The sequence below is a fragment of the Chinchilla lanigera genome, unplaced genomic scaffold (assembly GCF_000276665.1).
Source record: "Chinchilla lanigera isolate Chin_1 unplaced genomic scaffold, ChiLan1.0 scaffold00151, whole genome shotgun sequence".
Taxonomy (NCBI): domain Eukaryota; kingdom Metazoa; phylum Chordata; class Mammalia; order Rodentia; family Chinchillidae; genus Chinchilla; species Chinchilla lanigera.
The window spans coordinates 2,436,845-2,456,591 of NW_004955552.1; the positions used below are offsets into that span (position 1 = coordinate 2,436,845).

At 39.7% G+C, this 19,747-nt stretch overlaps 2 pseudogenes; one reads left to right on the forward strand and one right to left on the reverse strand.

Annotated features, from left to right (window-relative positions):
• Nucleotides 1-5,808: 5,808 nt before the first annotated feature.
• LOC102028240 lies at nucleotides 5,809-6,316 on the reverse strand (annotated as a pseudogene).
• Nucleotides 6,317-6,397: 81 nt separating this feature from the next.
• The window catches only part of LOC102028584, a 24,491-nt pseudogene continuing 11,141 nt past the window's right edge, over nucleotides 6,398-19,747 (forward strand).

Below are 19,747 nucleotides of genomic sequence, written 5' to 3' on the forward strand. Positions count from 1 at the left end.
ATTTTATTGAGTATCTTTGCATCTATATTCATGAGGGAGATTGGTCAGTAGTTGTCTTTCTTGGTTGGGTCTTTCTCTGATTTTGGTATCAGTACGATGCTTGCCTCCAGAAATGAGTTAGAGAGAATTACTTCCTTTTCAATTTCATTGCAGAGTTTGAGGAGAGCTGGTATTAAATCTTCTCTGAATTTCTTGCAGAATCCTGCTGTGAATCCATCAGGGCCTGGGCTTTTCTTTGTCAGTAGATTTTTAATAACATTTTCAATCTCATTAATTGATACTGTGTTGTTCAGGAAATTTACATCTTCTTGACTCAATCTTGGTAATTCGTACTTATCTAGGAATCTCTCCATTTCTTCTGAGTTTTCTATCCTATGGGAGGAAAGATTTTCAAAGTAGGTATTTAGGATCTTCTGAATTTCTGTGGAATCTGTAGTAATGTCATCCTTTTCATTCCTTATTGCATGAATGTGAGTTCTTTCCTTTATTTTTTTGATAAGGTTGCCTAAGGGTTTATGAATTTTATTTATTCCTTCAAGGAATCAACTGTTTGATTCATTTATTTTTTGGAGGGTTTTCTTTGTCTGCATTGCATTAATTTGTGCCCTAATCTTTATAATCTGCTCCTTTCTTTGTGCTTTGGCCCTGACTTTTCTTCTTCTGCTAAAAGTTCAAGAAGCAGCATTAGGCTACTTATTTGTTCTCTTTCTGTTTTCCTTATGTGTGAATTCACCGCTATAAATTTCCCTCTGAGGACCGCTTTTATTGCATCCCATAGATTCCGTTAAGTGATATTTACATTTTCACTTGTTTGTAGGTATTTTTAAATTTCCTCTTTAATTTCTTTTGTGATCTATTGATTGTTCAAGATGTTGTTGTTTAATTTCCAAGTGTTTATGGAGTTTTTGGAGTTCCTTTAGTCATTAATTTCCAATTTCAGTGCACTGTGGTCACATAATATGCACAGGATAATTTCAGTTCTTTTGTATTTTGGAAGGTATGCTCTATGGGCTAGGATGTGGTCTATTTTAGAGAAAGACCCATGTGCTGCTGAGAAAAATGTCTATTTGATATTGTGGGAAGGAACACTCTGTATACATCTCCTAAGTCCTTTTATTCACAGCTTTGGTTCAGATCTTTTATTTCTTTGCTGATTTTTTTTGTCCAGTTCACCTATCTTTCTGTGTCAATGGGGTGTTGAGGTCCCCTGTTACAGTAGTGTTATCAAGCATATGGGTTTTCTTGCCTGTTGAGATGTGTCTTTTATAATTTGGAGCTCTGATATTTGGTACATACATGTTTATGATTGTGATCTCATCCTCTTTCAGTTTTCCCCTGACTAGTATGTAGTGACCTTTTTATATCTTTTGATTGTTGTTGGTTTGAAGTTCACATTGTCTGGAAACAGAATACCTTTGCCTGCTTTTCTTTTGGGTCCTGTTGCATGGAGCATTGTTTTATATCCTTTGACTTTTAGTCTATGAATTTCCTTTTGAGTCAAATGTATTTCCTGTATATAGCATATCATTGGATTTTGTGTTTTAATCCACTCTACCAGCCTGTTTCTTTTAACTGGAGAATTGAGGCCATTTACATTTATAGTTATAACGGATATGTGTTGATTTATCATTGTCATGTTATTTACTTGCGTTGGAGTACTACTTTTTCTACCTTTCACTTGCTTGATCTTCTTGATGTTTCATTTCTACTGTAGTTCTTGAAATTGTGGTCAGATTTTTCTCTGTGGAATATCTTTCTGTACTCTTTGTAATGCTCGCTTGGCACTCATGAACTTCTTCAATTGTTCTTTTTCATGAAGATATTTTATTTCTCCATTGAATTTGAGAGATAGTTTTGCAGGGTACATCAATCTTTGTTGGAAGCTGTTCTGTCTCAGGACCTGTAGTACTTTGCTCCAAGCTGTTCTCGATTGGATGGTTTGTGCTGAGAAGTCTGCCTTGATTCTGATGGGCTTTCCTTTATTAGTAATCTGTTTATTTTCTCTAGCAGCTTTTAATATTCTGTTCTTTTGCTGGAGATCTGGGAACTTGACTATTATATGTCTGGGTGTAGTTTTATTTTGGTTTTGGTTGGTTGAAGCTCTACATGCATCATTTACCTGTATATCAGGTTCTGTTTCCATGCTTGGGAAATTTTCTGCTATTATTTCTGCAAATAATCTTTTCTTGTCAGTTGTGTTGGCTCGTGCTGTTTCATTGACTCCTATAAGTCATACATTATTCCTCTTTGCCTCATCTTGCAGCTGTTGAATTTGTAAAATCCTCGTTGATTTTACGAGATCTTTTCTTTCACAGTTGCTGGCTGCCATGCTGTCTTTAATGTCTGAGATTCTACCTTCAGCTTCATTCAAGGAGTTTTGGCAGCTTTCAGTGGAAGCTTTGTTTTCCTGGAATTCTCTCTGAATCTGGTTCATGCTTTCTATGTTGTTTTTATATTTTTCATGTAATGCTTGTGTCCCATGCCTTTGCTCTTCTATTTTCTTTTTTTAATTTAATTTAATTTAATTTAATTTAATTTTATTTTTTGTCTTTTCTTCTGGTACCAGGAATCGAACTCACGACCTTGCGCTTGCCAGGCAGGCGCTTTTGCTGCTGAACTAAATCCCCAGCCCTGCTCTTCTATTTTCTTATATGTTTCTTCCTCAGACTTTTTGAGCAGTTCCTTCATTATTATTGTCATTTAATTTTTTGCCTGAGACATTATTTCTGATCTCACCTCTTCTATGGCCTTATGGAGTTGTTTCTTTACTTCCATTGCAATCTTTTCAGCTATTTCAGGCCTGTGTTTACCAAGTTCACCTTTGTCCTTGTCTCCTGACTTAGTCTGATGGGGTGGAGTTCTAGGATTGTGTTTTAGTCCTTCTTTTTGTCATGTTTGCTACTGGATGCATAAAGCTCAGTTTCCCTCTTCAGTGGCTGCACAGAAAAGGCCACTAGTATACCTAGTTTTCCTGTTGGTCAACTTTGCCCCCAGTGACCCCTGAGAAGCACTACTTAGTCTGGGGTTTTCTCTCAGCTGTTGATTTTATCTAGTTATCTCAGGTCTCAAATGTGGGCATTTCTGTCAGCTGATGGCAGACCATCTGATTCAGCGTCCCCTTATAGTTCAGGGCACGTTGCACTAGTGTGACAATCCAGGTCCAGTGGGCCTATGCCCCCAGGCTGTTCAGGGTACAGGCAAAACCCAGACACAAACTGCAGGATCAACTGTTTGTGAACCCCCTGATTCTGTGTCTCCAGTCAGTTCAGAACACATACGGGAACCTGATGCATTCTGGACTGACAGCAATCACAGAGTGCCCGGGCCTGTGACGCCCCCAGGGTGTCCAGGCACAAGGAAAGCACGGACTTTAACTGCTGGACCAGCAGTTCTTGGAGCACTCATGCTCTTGGCACAGGGCATTCATGGGGAGGTGCTGCATGTGCACCCCAGTGAGACCAGTGCCCGGGCTTCTGAGTGAGGACCTCTTGTTTGGCCCTCTCCGCAATTTTCATCCAGGAACAGTGGTGGTGGGAGTAAAGCACGAACTTGATCCGTGGGACCAGCAGCTCTTGGAGCACTTGCTCACTTGACGCAGTGTGCACATAGGGTGGGGGCCACACATGCACCCCAGCTAGAGCAATCCCTGGGATTTCTGAGTGAAGACCTCCTGTCTGCCATGGGTGCATGAAAGGCAGAGACCTATGGTCAGTGTTTGGAGGGAATATTAATTATTCTGATGTTTTCTTTTACATGCATTTTAAAGTATTTCTTTGTTCCTACAAGTCATTGCATTATTTAATTTTTTAATTAAAAGTTTATCTTAATTTTGTCCAAAGGCTACACACAGAGGAAGATTCTTGGTTGTCCTTTTTTTAGAGGGTGGTGGGTTAGAGAATTTTTAATACACAAGTCATTTTTCATAGTGATTTGAAAAAGTACCAGAACATATGAATAAAGCCTAGTACTTTAAGATTTACTTCTATAAAAGCCTGTTGTCAAATATTAAGTTTCGTATCTGCATTTGGACATTAAAACAAATATAAAGCACTAAAAATCCAAAATTAAAACTGATATTCCAGGCTTAATTGGGATATAGATACTGAGTAACTTATATTTTATAGAAACTTTCAAAGTTTCATCAATGTTTTCATTGTATGTACTATGATTCTGTACTAAACCTTTCACTGAAATGTAGAAAGCTGGTGTTAAGAGTAGTTATTTCTTTTCTTGAATATGCTATAACATGCCACTTTTAATTAACCTTCAAAATTTCAGAATAGAGCACATGAATAGAGTACCCAAAAATATGTTTTAACACAGTTTAATTTTGTTTATAATTATGACAAAAACCTTTAACTATAAGATGGTAAAAGATAAACCAATTATTAGGTCCAATTATTTCTTAGTACAAATAATATACCTTGTCCATCCATTTCTCAGTCAAATTCACAAAAGACTTAAAAAAATTACACTTTATAATTGTTAAACAGTGCGTTTATGTGGTGGAAGAAGACATAAAAACTTATAGAAACACAGTCTCAAACTATTCCAACTCCTAAAATGAGAGATTTGCAAATTAAGAAGTTACCAATGTTGCCTGGAAAGCATGCCTTACTCATATTCTTAAGTTCACTTCAATTGCTTGACATATAATTTAATACTTTAACAAACTTTAGCTAAATTGTTATTTTTAGAATGTTATTTCTCTGGATAGACATGTTTCACAGTAGTTTTCAATTAAGAAATCACTGGATAGCTTTAATCACAATTTATGATCAACTGATTAATGCCTTAACAATGTATTCAGCAATTCAAATGCATAAAAATAACAAAAAGAGGCCGGGTGTGGTGCCGCACATCTGTGATCCCAGCACTTGGGAAAATGAGGCGGGAGTATTGTTGAGAGTTTGAGACCAGGCTGGGCTACAAAGTGAGTTCAAGAACAGCCTGAACTGCATAGCAAAACTCTGTCTCAAAAAGACAAAAAAAAGTGGTAATTCTTCACTGTGCTATTCCGTCCATTAGTAATACCAAGGCAAAAATGTGACAGTCCACTTGGTTGGGTTATGCTCCCATGTGTGCTACTGAGCAACAAAAAATAGGTATGCTATGTTAAGCTCTTTGGTTTCTTTTTTTTTTTTTTTTTTTTTTTTTTTCAAAAAGCAGCTCCATGATTTGAAGGGTTGGTTAATACAATACAGTTATTATAGGGGAAAAGTAGAAAATAGCACTTTAACACCAGCACCAGTACTTATTTCATTATGTTAATCACTAAGGATATTATTAATTTTCATTATTTGCTTTTCTTAAAACATGAATCAAAGCCATTAACTTGAACTTGAGGTATATACACAATACATACATAGCCTTAAACAAAATACTTGCTGTAAGTAACATTACATTTCAAAATACTGGAAACAGTATGTGCTGATTTGCATTTTAACGTAATGGAACAAGAGAACAACATTCAACTGGGAGGGTTATATTGACAATGAAGCTCTTTAAAGTTCAAAACGTCTTCCTCTCCCTTTGTACTTACCACAGGCTCTAAAATATCCTGAGAGGATTTATTATGAGAAAAATATTAATCACAGCTTTAATATATACTTTGGAAGGAACTAATGAGAAAGCAAACTGGAAAATGAAGTGTCATCCTTATTTTCAAATAAGTGGTCTTAATTTTTCTTCTTTAGAAAAAGTTTAAGTCAGTTTATTATAAATATATCTACACCATTAATTTTTGCAGCTTTCAGGTAAAGTCCAGAGTTTTGTTTACACAAAGTCCATGAGAAGATTCAGTAGAGATCATCCAATTTCAAGTTGTGACATCATCCACTCAAGCCCTTGGCATAATCCTTCACCAGTAAGGGCACAGCTTGCCTGGATATGCCACTGGTGATCTTTAACAGAAGTGAGCTTCAAGAACTGGGAGATTTCTGCTACAGTCATGCATTCTTTAACATCTTTTTTATTAGCAAAAATCAGCGGTCCAGCTTTCCTTAGGTCTTCATGAGGCCACATCTTGTAGAGTTCTTCTCTACTTACAGAAATCCTCTCTGTCTGTTCTGTCCACAACAACTGTTACAGACTCTGTATTGGTATAGTAAGTGTTTCAGGATGAGCAAAGAGATTCTTGACCACCAATACCCCACATCAGGAAACATGTATTATTAATCACTATCTCTTCTATGTTACTTCCTATTGTAGGGGATGTATGTACAACTTCATTCATAGAAAATTAGTAAAGGATGGTAGTTTTCCCTGCATTATCCAACCCAACGATGATAACTTTGTGTTCCTGGTGACTGAACAGTCACCATATCCTGAGAAGAGAATTCCCATTCTCGGGCAGTGAAGCTCTTCCAGTGCCTGGACGGCCTCTGAAAATGAGGACATGCAATTACCTGCCTCACGGGTCACTGTGAAGACAGCATAAGCTACCTCCAAAGTGCTTAGAATGCAGGAACGTTTGTTAAGTGAAACAGAACACCGAGAAAATCCACTCGGGTGTGGTAGGAGGCTGCAGGGACACTGAGGGATGCGTGCTCTTTGAGGCTACAGAGGGTGTTCTGTCAGGGTGTCTGCTTACACTCCAGGCCCTGCAGAAGCTGAAGGGCATCTATGTGTGCCTGTCCCTGGTTCCTTGAATCATGGAAGCATGTGTAGCTGCCATTCTTGCCCAGTTCCTGGTGGTTTTGTTGTGGCAATGGGGACATACACTGGGGTAAGGATTCTTTTCTCTGTCATATTGCTATGCAGTGACACTTGGCACTTTCCCTGATTCCACACTACTGCGTGTATATGAGTGTTTTCTGAAGGACACCAAAAAACATGGGATAACCTGTCATGACCTCTCCCTGGTAGAGTATGCTCTCTGCAAGTGCTTTCCCAGAGACCATGGTCATTCGGCCCATTGAGGAGATCATGGGCTTTGGACTGCACACGATTCATGCCTGTGAGAGACACTGGGTCACACCCAAAAGTCTGCACAAAGGACCCCACACATTTGGCAGTAACCAGAGAGAGTCTTCTTCTGCCTCTATGGTTCTGTCCTTTCCTCCAGGCTTAGCTTTTCACTTCCAGTGGTGTGGCACAATGGGAAGCAGCAAAGGTCTGAACAAGTCCTTAGTAGGAGTTTGGAGCTGATATGAGGCAGGAAGTAAGAACTTCCTGGTTCTTGTTGTGACAGCTCAGGAGCTCCGCTGCGTAGATTCCACCCAGCTCTGCCACTCCCAGGGTATCATCTTTGGCATAGCAGTTAGTACCACTGTGCCTCAGTGTCCTCACTTGTCACAGGAAGGCACACAGCCTCTCTCTGACAGGGTTGCAGTGAGAGTGAAATTAGCTCATTGGAAGTGTTCCAAATGGGAGAAGCATTTCAGATGCTTTCAGTTACAGCTGCTGCTATTTCTAGCTCCACTTCCAGTCACTGTGGCTTTCTCCTTAGGATCTGCAGCTTTTTTACAAACAGAGCCTTAACTGAAAGTCCAGCATCACTGGGTTCTGGTTCAGATGTCCATGCAAGTTTTCAAACGTCCTAACATGAATGTTTCGTTTAAACACCCTGTTAGTTCTTCCATGTCATTAATAAATATAAAATATTTATTTTAGGCAATCTGTTTCCCAAACAGGTCCCCAATGGTAGACTTTGGAATCCAGTGTTCTAGAGAATGCTCATGTCCACATGTATCTGGACTGGCATTTCTCTGCCATTTGAAAGAATATCATTGTCCAGTCTAACCTTTAAAAGAGTGCAGATTAAAAATTAGAGTCTCTTCTGGATTTTAACATGATAATAGAATGGGATTCTGTCCTACTGTCTGAAGTGCTGGGTGTTAGTTTTGTCCTAGGCATGGTGTCCCCAGCTGTGGAGGTGCCTTCTATGCTCCTTCTGCAGGAGGAGGCTATGGGGTGGAGAAGGGGATCCCCACCTTCCTCATGGCTGCAGACAGCTTTGATGACATCCTGGCTATCACCGGCTTCAACACATGCCTGGGGATAGCCTTTTCCACAGGCAAACTAATCTGTGTGCTCTGTGCAGCTCCTTTTCTTTGAAGACATCGTTTAAAATGTTGTAAGTGTGGCTTTTTTGCTTCAGGCAAGTTAAAAATATGGAAAATGGCAGCAAGATTTTTGTAACTAAGGAGGGAGTGCGACTTCAGATCCATACTCCCCTCCTCTCAATACCAGATGTGCAGGTTGCATGCCAAGGGCATAGAAACAGCTCAAGGTTGTGGTTTGCAGAGATCTGGGAAAGTTTAATCACGGAGACTTCAAAGGATGAGTGGATTTCTCAGTGGGAATGCAGTACAGAGAGCAGCTCTGCTGGGAGGAGCAGTGCACTTCTAAAACAGAAATGTTTCTGCTCTCTCCTTGTCAACATTTGATAGACAAGAACAGCCCTGATGTTTAATGGGTGCCTATCAATGCTCGGTAAGATTCTGGATGGGTGTGTTTTGTCCCAAATAGGAACAGAAAAGCAGCTTGAGGCACACCCCCCACCACCCCACACTCAACACACACATGCCATTCTTCAATACTTTTGTTAAACAGATATAGGCAAAAGGCTGAGAAGAGATTCGATGCCTTTATTGTCCTTTGACACAGCACCAATTTAACTTTCTTCCCTAATCTTTCATCCAAAATTGGGAAGCAAAATTTTCACTTCCTGGTATTGAGAGAGCATAACTGTAGCCTGAGTTCAGCCTTAGAGTCTTCTGTGGAAGCACTCTGTCTGGGGCAGTCTCATACTCCCCCATTCCAGCTAGCTCTTTCATAAACTTCCCATGTGCTGATTCAACACTGTTTTTGCTGAGGAAGTGGTACCTCACCCCATCCCACCACTCAGCTCCAGTAGCTGCCTTCCACTCAGGCCCTGGTAAATTCATCTTCCCAAAGCAGTTTTCACGTCACTTTCTAGTCCAGAAACTAGTGAAGATTCTGGGTTTACCTACTGAGTCCGGTCAACATGCACATGTTCCTTTTAATGCTGCTGTGCCCGAGTAAACTTGTTCTCTCACTGTGTTCTAATGTGTACACCTTCAAAGCAGTGAGTCTCAGTCTTCCTGCACATTAGCTGGGGAGTTGACAAAACATCCCTTCTGCCAATTAAATCAGAACCTTTGAGAAGGGAGACCAGCACACCTGGTGTTGGCAGCCATGGCTCACAGCACAGAGCAGGCAGAAGCATCACAGGGTGGGGTGACCAAGGTGGGAAAGGTTTTCCTGATCTGGCCAGTGCTTGGAGGAGGACAGCTTGAAGAATGTGCCTGGTGGGCTCTTTCCCCTCACTCTTCTTGTCCTGGTAAAGGCAGTCCTCAGACCTTGTGGACCTGAATTCTGCTGGCTTCACTCAATTAGAATTTTTAAAAGTAGGGCTTAAGAGGTTGTAAAAACAACCTCACCAACCAAGAGATTGAAACTAATTAGCCACTTTCATTCATTAGCTTGAGTGTAAAGCTTCTATCACAACTCAGTGCTTTTGACTAACAGAGTGACACCATTTGCCTAACAGAGTGATACTAGCTGAGAAAAATCACTCCATGTAGTTATTTTAAATAAGGGGGTAATTGCTGTAACAATTATAAACCACAATAACAAGGGAGTACAGTTTCTCTTGGGGCCATCTTTTTTTTTTTTTTTGGTTTTTCTCCGGTACCGGGAACCGAACTCACGACCTTGTGCTTGCCAGTCAGGTGCTTTGCCACTGAGCTAAATCCCCAGCCCCTCTCTTGGGGTCATCTTGAAGAATGACTTTCCACAGGGAAGCAATTTTAGTGGAATTTTCATAATGGTGTGCTCAGAAACTTTTTTAAATTAAAGTTTCCTTAATCATGTGTGGTGCAAGAGAAAATTTAGACCTCACTTATGACTATAATAGTTCAAGAGTTAAGCAGCAAACAGAGGAGCATCAGGAGACACTTCAAAAGTATTTCTCTTTCAGAGTTACTGTCGTAGTTGACCTTTGAGAAGAAGGAAGATTCTTAATTTTCATTGCCAGATTCTTAAATTACTTTATTCTGTACATATCAGAGCTATTAAAGTCAAGGTTTATTTACTACTTTGTATAAAAATGAGCTCTTAAATAGTAATTTTATTTATTTATTTACTTATTTTTTTTCCTGTACCGGGAACCAAACTCATGACGTTGCGCTTGCCAGGCAGGCGCTGTGCCGCTGAGCTAAATCCCCAGCCCCTTAAAGAGTAATTTTAAAACTTGCTACTCACCCAACCTAGTATATCGTATAGTAGAATGAACCCAGTCAAAGTCAACGGTCAGGTTCAGTGTTGACCTCATGGGGAAATTCGATTTCATTCTCATCCAATTCACTTTGCAACCAGAACTGTGGAAAGAATTAAGTTTGTGAACCACTGTACTCTTCCTATAAGAAATGCCCATTTTGTTAGACATCTTAAATCAGCTTTTTTTTTTTTTTTTTTTTTGAGACAGGGTCTTGCTATGTAGTTCGGGTTGGCTTGGAACTTACTATGTAATCCTGGAACTTACTATGTAATCCAAACTTGAAGCAATCTTCCTGCTTTAGCCTCCCAAGTGCTGAAATTACAGGTGTGTGCCACCATGCCTGACTAAGTTACCTGTATTTAAGGCTGTGGAAGTAAAAAGATGCCCATGAGGCACAGCCTTCCGTATACTTAGGGTCTATAGACAAATGCTTGCAGGTTGATGGATGTACAATTCTGTCCGAAGTTTTGTTCAGATGTATTTTTCAGGCTCCACCATGTTTAATGTCCTCAGAGGTATTCTGGAAGTGGTGAATGGTGTGGCAACTGGAGTTCTTCTCGGACTTTTTATTTGATATTTTCCAAGCCATGATCAGGTGAAAAAAATCATCTGTGGGAAAGTCATGCTCTAGAATGTCACTGGAAGTACATCCTGGAACACTTCTCTCAAAGCTGGATATGAAGAACATGTTTGAAAAAGGGTCCCAGTTTTAAAATTGCTCACTGCTATATCAGTGTTATTTATGAGATTTATGAATAGGGCTAAATATATGAGATTTTAGTGCAATCCTGGTATTTTCTCTGATTTATATTCTGAACATTTCATATTTCATTCTGAAACAAATAATATTATTCCAAAATAATAGGTTTTGCAAGTTTTTAAAATTTCATAATACTCTACTCAATTAAGAGATGTGATGGCTTTTGGGCCCTGTTTTGTTAGATTTTACTCTTTTCAAATGGATAAGTTTTAACATTTCATTATAACATAGCAAAGTGTCTCTCTGTAAGGAGAACCAAGTTCTTTGTGGTGCACAATGATCTTGTAATGAAAAACAAAGCTTTACTTTCCTTTACCCTGCTCTGTCTCTAGGTGGATAAACATAGGGAAATATTTTCTTTTGGTAAGACTGGTATTACTTTGAAATTTTAGAGCATTTTGGATGGAATTAGAAACTTAACTAAGGAACTTTCAACATTTCTACTATCAAACTATATGTTGATTTGAATTTTTATTGTGCTTCAAACCCTCCAAGTAAAAACATTTGGAAAGATTTTTATGAATGTGTAAAAGAAAATTATGGAGCCAGGTATAGTGGCACTTGAGAGCACTTGGAAGGCTGAGGCAGGAGGATCATAAATTCAGGGCCTCCTTGGACTACAAATGAAGTTCAAGGCCAGTTTGAACTATGTGTATAAGAAGACCTTGTCTCAAAAAAGAAAAGAAAGAAAGAGAGGAAGAAGGAAAAAAATTATAGGATTACTCTAATTACACAGTGTAACAGACAGAAATATGATAGCTCACACTATGTTTCTTACTGCTAAACGGATGAGGTAAATTAAGTCTGGCACGGTGGCCCTCTGCTCAGTCACCAGCCACCAGTATGTCAGCTATAGCAGACGCAGGTGTTTCCACCATCATTGAATGTCCTGGGGAAGTCTGTCTGGTGCAATCCACACAGGATCCACAGGGGAAGCACTGTTCTCATTGCCCTGGAACCCACAAGGAAACTGAGGCTCATGGGACAAAGGCTTGCACAGCCACTGGCTTGAAAGCAGGAAGGCTGCAGGGAAGGAGGTGACTCCTCCTGCACTGGGTGCCCCCAAGGCAAGCACTGTTGAGGCTACTTCCGCAGTGGTCAGGCATTTAAGAGGGAAAAGTCAAGGGGGAAAAATAGGGTCCTAGAGGGTAGGACAACAACAAACAACTGCTCTTACCTCTTAAAAACCTTCCTGGTATTCAGGAACTTGGAAAGAAAAACTCAGTATCAAAGGAAAAGAATAAGCAGAGAGACTAAAAAGATTATTTTACTTTCTTTCACAGGGAGAAGTACTGGAAATTGTACCCAAAGAATTTGCATTGAGCTACATCCCCAGCCTTATCTAAGATTTTTTAGAATTTTGAGACAGGGTCACCAAGTCGTGGAGGCTCAGCCAGAACTTGCCATGCTCCTCCCTCAGCCTCCCAGAGTGCCGGAATTCCAGGCACACCACCACACCTGCTCAGTGCCTAAGTCCTTTCAGAGATGAGGTCACAGCTTGGAGAGGCGAAGCAGGGATGCTGAAAGGCTGGCCTTGTAGCCCTGGCCTCACTGCTGCTCCGCCTGGCTAAATCAGCACTGCTAACTGCAGAGGGGGAGAACTGGCTTCCTAAAGGAGGGCTAGGTTTGCATGTGCACTACCTCTCCTCTGTGAAGGAAGAGGAAGTGACTGCTGTGCTCATGCTCATGAAGGATGTTTTCATTTCCCTCTGAACCCTGCATTGGGCAGCCCATCATAGCAGGTGCCTCACGTGCTGTCCCTCTGTCCCGCAAACCACCCTTGTGCTGACCTGCACCTCCTTGCTGCTGGGCCTCTCCATGCTGGCTATGTTCAGCAGCGTGTTCAGGTGGGCTGTGTACATTGGTCACCACCTTCCTGGTGGGCTTGGGATGGAGCAACAAGATGGTGACTTTCAGCTCAACTTCTGCTTGATGCTTTTGTGATTAAGCTTTTATGTTCAGTTCTCACCCTTAATCACATTTTTTACCATAGGAGCTGTTTTCTGCACATACACAGATATTCCCCAGTACACACACCCATAGATTCCCCCACTGTGTCAGTCTGGAATTAAGGTCCTCACTTACACAGTAGCCAGGGCTGAAGACTGTTGTGCTCTCGTGAGGCTACACCACAGGTAGCCAGACTCCTGCTAACGGACATTTAGGTTGTGGTTTTATGCCAAGACAAACAGTGTTTACATCAATTACACTGTGACACAGATTCCACTTTCTTCCAGCAGCCTCCACTAAGCCATCCCTCCTCAAAAATGGGGTAAATGAAGCTCCAGTGGTGCAGTCAGTTAGTGCATTGCACTTATATAAAATGAGATGATTCACTGTCACATTCATCCTAACTTTATATCACACCCATATACCAATACCCTCTTATTTATTTATTTCTATTTTTATTTTCTTTTAAATATTTTTCAGCCAGAATTATCTGACAGCAGAAGTGACTGGTACTACTCTGTAATGGTAGTGCTAGCACGCAAGACACGTTTTCATTTTCTAATAGGTATTTCATTGACACCTACACAGTGCTTTACAAACATTGTAAAGCAATGTTTAATTCAGTGCTTAATTCAAAATTAAGCCTCTAAATTCATAGGTAATGAGCTAGGAAAGAGTAAAACCCAAGATGAACCACGGGATTTGGAGTGGTACCAGAAAGGGGCCTTGGCCCCTGGGCAATGCAGGGGGCTTGAGGCTCCTTCCCAGGAAAGAAGCTTGAGCTTCTGGACAGAAACAGAAATAGGGAGGGGCTAGCTCCTCACTTTTCACTGCACCAGTCTGCAGGAAAACTAGGATGTGGGCTGTCCAGGAAGACTGTAACAACCAGACCATTGCTCTGCTTGTCTGCATTTGCCATAGCTTGGTCTAAACTGCCTGCGACCTGGCCCTACACAGGCAGGCAGTGTAACCCACCAGCCAGAAGAGAGCTACCACTTTCTTCCAGGTGTAGCTCCAGTTGCTCTTCTATGCATTTATCTCTTTATCTACACACACACGCATGTGTGTGCACACAGAGTACCATACTTTGTCATTCCAGTCCATATATTCATGGTATAGACAGTCTCTGCTATTTAAATCAAGCTGAAATCAAATTTCTGATCATTTTCTTATGGCAGGTTCCTGAAATTTGGGGGTTTAATAGTATAATCATTTTGAGGGCTTTAATGCATAGTATCAAACTGCTCTCTAGAGTTGTACATGTCTACTTTTCCACCAATAATACATGAAGTACTTCATCAGCTTAGAACCATGCTTCCCAGACTTTAAAATGAATCAGAATTACCTGGAAGGCTAAGATTACATTTGCTGAACCCTACACCCCAGTATCTGATTTAGGCAGACTACAGTGGGGCTTGAGAATTTGCGTTTCCAACAAATTTCCAAATGATCCTGATGCTGCCAGTCTGGAGACCACAGTCAACCACTGATTTATAATGCTTTCACCCTTTCTTTGGATAAGAAGACACCACATTTTGACAAACATTTCTTCAGACCAGCAGTTCCTTATTTTTTCACCAATTCTGCAGGGTTGCAGGGAAAGACTCTGTGGGCCTCCCCTCCCCTGGGCCACACTGTGGCTCTCTGGTGGGTGGGCTGCCCCATGGTAGAATGCAGGCACCTTTCTCCCTGGCTTCCTTCTCATCCTTTCTGTTTTTCCTGAGTGCCAGCAATGAAACCTAGGGCCTTGCACATGCAAAGCAAGCACTCTGCCCCAAGCTGTGGCCCCGTCAGGGCCTCCTTTCTCTGAATATTTTCCTTCACACATTTCAGAATGTGTCCTCAGATTAAATCACTTAGATTTCAAATTAGTAAGGTTCTTAAAATTTGTCACTTACAATGACAAAATTTTCTCTGTGTGTTCAGCTTTTCTCTCAGGGTGAGGTTTAAAAGATAATTACCATTGCCTGGGACATTTTCAGCCCTTTCTTTTTGGTGTGATTGGAGCAGAGGTGCTTCTTGCATCTCTCAGACCAGAAACCGTTGGTAAGAATTTCAAAGAGGTTCTTTTGCCAAGTCAGATATCTATATATTTGGTGGAGATGGTGGAGATGTTACCAGTAGTTGTGTGTTTGGGGTTCCCATTATGTCCCTTCATAAAAAAGTTAATTATGACCTAAGTCTTTAAAGTGGTTAGTTAGAAAATAATGCTTGCTTATCTGAACTAGTGGATATTCAACCTTTTACTTTTTCCCTAAGGTTAAGAATGTTCACAGAGTCTTGTTCTAATCATGGCCCAGAATTTTTAAAGGTAATTCTTTAGTTCTATAATACATATGCATGCAGCAGAAATATTTGTTGTTTCTTTTTCTACTCACTCATGCATTCAAAAGCCATCACACTGAAACTGTCTTGATTCAGACTCATGTACCTGTATTCATTCTTCTCCTCTCCCTCCACCACAGTGTCCTTCCTCCATGTTGGAATCCCATCCCTTGCTACCTCCTTCAGAATTACAAATATACACCCCTTCCTTGTCCTCCTCCATATCCAAATATCCTTTCCTAGTTGTTTCCTCTTTTGAATTTAAATGCTCTTTAATCTCTTATCCTAAAAAGACATCCTTCCAATTGGACACATGATGAACACTGGTGAATCTCGAGTGCCTCATGCTACATGAGATAAACCAGGTACAAAAACACTAACCCATGCTGACACTACTTACCTGATGTTCCCAGAGCAGCTGAGTTCATAGACACAGAATGTAACTGTGGTTGTCAGGCACTGGAGCAGGGGAATGGGTAATTGTTTCATGAGAAGAGCATTTAAGTTTTTCAAGGAGAAAATGTTCTGGAGATCAGTTGCACAACAGTATGAATATATGTAATGCTACTGAACTGTACACTTAAGAATAGTTGGATGGTAAATATGTGTCTTACCACAATGTAAAATAACATGTTAAAATAACTTGTGATAGATGATAGAGGTACTTTCTCCATTTTGCTTTACTCATTTCCTGTCACACTGTCTTCCTTCTTCCCAACTTAAAAAAAAAAGTAGCTCCGTTTCCCCTTTCCACTTAAGCAACAATTCTTTTCCTCAGCCATGAGCTCCCAAGATGTATCACTGAACAGAGTCTTTGTTTTATTTCATCACTTAGCAGTATCTGGTGCTCTTGCATCTATAAAACACTCTTCACTGAATCCTGCCCTTTTTGGTGGGGTTGAGGGGGGAACCCTTTGTGTCCTTCTTCACACCACACTTAGCTCAAATGCTACTCTTTGTCAAAGTTGTTTCCAGTGCTGTCCATGGTATCCCCTGTGTGTCACCCCTCTGGCTTCACCTGTGCCAGCGACATCTGCTACAAATTGCATAGCCCCTAAAACAACTCTCATGTATCCCACCCTGCAGGCAACAGAAGTTTCTGAACACTCCCAGCTTGGGAGAAATGCTCTTCAACAAAGCCACAGAAACTTTCCAGAAGTTTCCACAGAAGCTGCCACATTTCAGATCGATCACAGATCCCCCTGTGGTAGCTTCTCTTTGACATTGAACCACTGGAGTATCCACTGGACTCTCCCACATCCCTGTGTAGAGAAGTTATACACGTCATCCCACATCCTTGGAATCATTTCTAGATTACTTTTAAGGCCTGCTACAATATAAGTACTATGTGAATCATTGTTATCTCACAGGGGAATGATGACAAGGGAAAAGTCTGTACATGTTCAGTACAGATGCAATTTATTTATTTATTTATTTATTTATATTTTAAAGAGAGTAGTAAATGAGAAACAAAGAAATAGAACAGTAGCAGCATACCATATCACTAACATAAACAAATCAAAGCAAGAACATTCAAAGTAATATGGGGTCTCAAGACAAATTAATACAAATCAACAGTGGTTGTTACATTACATATCACTATCCTCAACTAAATTGCTCAGATTACCAGATGTAAGAATGAAAGATTGCTCAAACCATTAAAGGGAATAAGGAAATAATTCTTCAATAAAACAGTAGAGATAATACAGAGTTTCACTAGACAAGATGATAGGAATTCACCATTGTAATTCCATTGCATACCCTCAAATCAGTTGCTCAGATCACCAGATGCAAGCATGCACAATCGATCAGAACATGCAAAATTGTAATCATTAACTGTTCATCTCAATACACCATCAGACATCAGCAATACTGTTATCACAGCTATTTGTATATATATTTATATTTTGTGTTCCTTCTTTCTTTTTTCTTCTTTCTCTCATCCCGGTCATTCCTTCCTTTGGGCAATTTCTTTCCCTTTCCTATCATCTATTGTATATTTTGAGTTTTGCCTAGTCTTTCAGGTTCCTACACCAAGAAGACAATATGATGTTTACCCATCTGGGTCCAATTTATTTCACTTATGAATATGGTCTCTAGTTGCAACCATTTACCTACAAAAGCCTCAAGATTACCTTTTTTAATAGCTGAGTAATACTCCATTGTATAAAAATACCACATCTTTTTTTATCCATTCCTCAGTGGATGGGTTGTTTCCAAGATTTAGGTATAACAAATTATGCTGCTATAAACATGAGTGCACATATATCACTGTGGTATAGATATCTTTAATTCTTCTGGGAAAGTTCCCAGAAGGGAAATAGCTGGGTTAAATGGGACTTCCACTCCTAGTTTTGTGAGGAATCTCCAAATTGATTTCCACAGTGGTTTCACCAATCTATACTCCCACCAGCAGTAGAGTAGAATTCCTTTCTCCCTACAGCCTCTCCAGCATTTGTTATTGGTTGATTTCCTGATGATAGCCATTCTTTCTGGGGTGAGATGGAATCTCATTGTTGTTTTAATTTGCATTTCTTGAGTGACTAAAGATGTTGAACATTTTTTTCATGTATTTATTCGCCATTAGTGTCTCTTCATTAAGAAAGTGTGTATTCATCTCATATGCCCATTTTTGGATTGGGTCTTTGAATTTGGGAGGCCTGATTTTTTTTTTAATTCTTTATATGTCATAGATAGAAGTCCATTGTCTGAGGGGCAGTTGGCCAAAATTTTTTCCCAATTCATGGGTTTTCTTTTTACTGTATTTGTGATTTCTTTAGCTATGCAAAAACTTTTCAATAAGATGAGATCCCAGTTGCTGATTCTTTGAAGTATTTTCTGTGCAGTTTTGTTTTTGTTTATGAACTCTCTGCCTGCCCCAAGGTTGTCAAGATTTTTACCTACATTATCTCCAATAAATTTAGTGTTTCTGTTTTAATATTTAGGGCTTTGATTCATTTTGAGTTTAATTTAGTGCATGGTGAAAGACATGGGTCTAGTTTTAGTCTTCAGCATGTGGAAAGCCAGTTTTGCCAGCACCATTTATTAAAGAGGCAATCTTCCTTCCACTGAACATATTTGGCCCCTTGGTCAAAGATAAGGCGACTTAATGTGTTTGTAGTTGTATCTGTATCTCCTAATCTGTTCCATTAATCATCAGGTCTGTTTTTGTGCCAATACCATGCTGATTTTATCACAGTAGCTTTGTAATGTAATTTTAAGTCAGGAATTGTGATGCCTCTTGTCTTTCCTATGTTTCCAAGATTGCTTTTGCTATTCTAGGCCTCTTCTGGTTCCAGATGAACTCTAGGAATGTTTTCCCTAGATCTGTGAGGTATATTAATGGTATTTTTATTGGGATTGTATTGAATCTGTACAACAGTTTTAGGAGTATGGCCATTTTCACAATGTTGGTTCTTCCTATCCATGAGCAAGGAATATCTTTCCATTTTCTGATATCCTCTTCAATCTCTTTTTTCAGAGTGCTATAATTTTCACTGTGTAGATATTTTACTTCTTTTGTTGGATTGATTCCTAAGTATTTCTTCTTTTTACATGCTATTGTGAAAGGTGTGGTTTCCCTAATTTCTCTCTGTCTGTTTGTTACTTGTGTACAAGAATGCTATTGTTTTTTGAGTGTTAACTTTGTATCCAGCTATGCTACTGAAATTGGTTATTAAATCTATGAGCCTTTTGGTGGAGTTCTTGGGGTCGTCTATGTAGAATATCATGTCATCTGGGAATAATGATCATTTCACTTCTTCCTTTTCTATCCTTATTCCTTTTATTTCTCTTTCTTATCTAATTACTCTATATAATATTTCCAGAACTATATTGAATATGAGTGGTGACATTAGACATCCTTGTCTTGTTCCTGATTTTAAAGTGAAAGCTTTCAACTTTTGACCATTTAGTATGATGTTAGCTGTTGGTTTGTCATAGATGGCTTTGATCAGCTTGAGGTAAAGGCCATCTATTCCTACTTTCTGTAGGGTTTTCATCATGAATGAGTGTTGGACTTTATCAAGGCTTTTTCTGCATCTATGGCAATGATCGTGTGCTTTTTGTCCTTGGCTGTATTGACATGGTGTATTACGTTAATTGATTTGCATATATTGAACAATCCCTGCATTCCAGGTTTGAATCCCACTTGGTTGTGGTGTATAACCTTCTTGATGACTTGTAGTGTGTTTGCTAGTGTTTCATTGAGAAATTTTGCATCTATATTCATTAAGGAGATTGGCCTGTAGTTCTCTTTTTTGATTGTGTCTTTCTCTGGTTTTGGTATCAGCATAATACTTGCCTCTAGGAATGAGTTGGGGAGAATTCCTTCTCTTTCAACTTCATTAAAGAGTTTGAGAAGAATTGGTCTTAAATCTTCCCTAAATTGCTTGTAGAATTCAGCTGTGAATCCATCAGGACCCGGGCTTTTCTTCATTGGCAAGTTTTTAATTACATTCTCAATT